This window comes from Myotis davidii, unplaced genomic scaffold (assembly GCF_000327345.1).
Source record: "Myotis davidii unplaced genomic scaffold, ASM32734v1 scaffold762, whole genome shotgun sequence".
Lineage (NCBI taxonomy): Eukaryota > Metazoa > Chordata > Mammalia > Chiroptera > Vespertilionidae > Myotis > Myotis davidii.
The window spans coordinates 401,833-405,120 of NW_006293699.1; positions in this window are offsets into that span (position 1 = coordinate 401,833).

Genomic DNA, 3,288 nt, shown 5'->3' on the forward strand with positions numbered 1-3,288 from the left:
TATGGTAATAAATTTTTACCTATCAACAATTGAAGCTAAAAATCAAAATAAACAAACAAGGAATCTAATGAACAGAATAAACTGATGAATAAAATAGAACATGGAACATAGAACATGGAACAGACTGACAAATATGGCGGGGGGCAGGAAGAGACTAACCAAAGATCTTATATACATATTAGCATTATCTATGGGCACAAACAATAGGATGGTGAAGGCCTGGGGTGGGGTGGGAACTGGGTGGAGGGGGTCAATAGGAGGAAAAAATGAGGACATCTTTAATACTCTTAACAATAAAGATTTTTTTTTTAAAGGTAGGATAACAGCTCAGCCAACATGGCTCAGTGGTTGAGCATCAACTTATGAACTGAAGGTCACAGTTCAATTCTCAGTCAGGGCACATGCCCAGGTTTCAGGCTCGATCCATAGTGTGGGGTGTGCAGGAGGCAGCCAATCAATAATTCTCTCGCATCATTGATGTTTCTGTCTCTCTCTCCCTCTTCCTTCCTCTCTGAAATAAATAAAAATACATTAAAAATAAATAAATAAAATAAAAAGGCAGGGTAACAGAGAATTTCCTCTCTGCCTGCTGTTTGAGTTGGGACATGGGTCTCTCCGGCCTTGACCTGGGACTTACACCATCGTCTCTCCTGGGCCTCTAGCTTGCCAATTGTAGTCTGTGGAATTTCCCCATAATCATATACAGGGTGTCCCCCCAAAAATATATGCACATATTTAACCCATTATTAATTCCAATGAGTTAAATCTGCAAAGAATTGAGCAATCAGCTGTGAAAGTGTTTTGGGGACATCCCTTGTACATCCAGCATCCCAAGGGAATCGCAGCCTTCCTCCGGAGCCTGGGATCTCTGATTTTAGGAGACTTCTGGTGAATCTGTGCAAGTCCCACTTCAAACCTTGAAGCACCAGTGGAGGTGAGCGGGTCTCCAGTCTCTCGGGTTCCTCTGGAGTCTCTGGTCCAAGCAGTCAAGGGGAGGTGTGAGGCATCAGTCCTCCCGGTGTTGGGATGCTCTTTGCTCTTCCACTGTAACAATCCTACCAGGGAAGTGCCACCGGAGGCTGGGAAGGGACGGGTGAAGTGTGCTGGTGAAGAAGGATAGTGATGAGGGACCGTCTCACCTCCCTGCTCCCTCAGTCTAGGAATCCTTTCAGTACGTAGATGGGCGTGCCTCTGGGCATCAAGATTCCAGTTTACTGGCCCCTCGGCCTCAGCAAGCCTTGCTCAAGGGACAGAGCACCCCCTAGTGGTCCCTGTGGGAAAATGACTCATCAGTGGGGAGCTGGCGGGAGCAGGAAAAGAACTGAACAGGAAGTAGCTCTTGGTTGACAGCCCTCAGAGGGGCCCTATATCTTTTGTCTTTCTAAAATTTTTAACCTTTTCTTATGAAAAAATTTAAACATATACACAGGTGACTGGCTAGTCTAATGGAACCCCATGCACCCATCACCCAGCTTCAACAAGTCACACTAGTCTTGTCATCATCTATGTTTCTACCCACTCCTCCTTTCTTGTATTATTTATAATAATAAAAGCATAATATACTAATTAGACCAGACAGCTGAACGACCTTCCAGACATCATTCCGGACATCCTTCCGGATGAAGCCACAGCGGCAGGGGCCAAAGCAGAGACAGTTAGGGGGGATCAGGCAAGCAGGCGAGTGGTTAGGGGTGATAAGGCAGTCAGCCAGAGTGGTTAGGGGCGATGAGGCAGGCAGGCAAGCGGTTAGGAGCCAGCGGTCTCGGATTGCAAGAAGGATGTTTGACTGCCAGTTTAGGCCCGATCCTGCAGGGGTCTGACATCCTGGAGGGGTCCCAGATTGTGAGAGGGTGCCTGCCGGGCTGAGGAACCCTCCTTCCCCCATGCACAAATTTTGTGCACCAGGCCTCTAGTCTATATGTATAAAAGCCCAGTGACCGAAAGGTGGAACGACCAGAACGACCAGTTGACCAGTCACTATGCTGCACACTGACCACCAGGGGGCAGATGCTCGACACAAGAGCTGCCCCCTGGTGGTCAGTGCGCTCCCACAGCAGCTGCCCCCTGGTGGTCAATGCGCTCCCACAGTGGGAGTGCCATTCAGTTGACCAGGATGAGTGGCGCTCCCACAGCAGGAGCAGCTGCTCAGAGGGTGGGTCCACAGCTGCTTGGCTGACCGGTATGAGCAGCGCTCCCACAGCGGGCCAATCCCCGCAAGCCACACCCCCCACCAGTGCACAAATCCATGCACTGGGCCTCTAGCCTTAAAGAAAATCCCTGACATAATATTTCATTTATAAATATTTCAGTGTGTAAAATATTTTAAATAATTTTAAATATGAAAGATAGAATATTTTAAAGCTTAAAATATTTTCATAAAATATATTTAAATGCACAATATATTTGAATACACATAATATCTATAATAATAAAAGCATAATATGTTAATTAGACTGGACAGCCAAAACACCTTCCAGATGACCTTCTGGACGAAGCCAGGGCTGTGAGGGCCGAGGCAAGCCACCATGGCTTCGAGGGCCAAGCCCCTTGCACAAATTTTGTGCATCAGGCCTTTATTATAAATATAAAACATTTAGCTTTTTATTAAAAATATATAACCATAACACCATAATTCCATCTAAAAAATTAACAATACCTTCTCAGTTTCATCAAATATCCAGTTTTTAAATGTCTTATTAACATCATTTTTAAATATCTTGCTTATTTGAATGAAAATAAAGTTCATAAGTTGTCTATTTTATCCTATAGGTTTCTTGGCTGTGTGTGCACACATGTGTGCGTGCCTGGGCATGTGCATGAGTGTGTGTGCAGGTGCATGGGAAGGAACCAGTCTTTTTTCCTGTAGGGTTTCCAGCAGCCTGGATCTTGCTGGCTGCCCCACTTGCAGAGCTGTGATCCCTCACCAGGAGGTGCACGCAATCTGGTTTCTGTCTTGGTGATGTTAATAGCAATGGCTGATCAATGATAGAGTCATTAATTCAGCGTTTGATCCCACTGGTGCCAGGGTCCAGCCCCAGTGGTCCAGGGGTTCCCAAAGGTGTGGACGGAGTCGGTGAAGAATGAAGGACATGGAGACAGCGTTCAGATGATCAGCATAGCCAGGTTCTCTCTCTATTCTCCTGTTATATCTGTATTTACACCATTTGATCCCATAAGCATGCCTCTATAGTCACATCATGGTATGTTTTGGGTCCTCCCTTGACCTTCTACAGTTCCTTGTTTCATGTCCATAGTTTCTTATCTGACCTTTGCCAAAAATCCCATCTT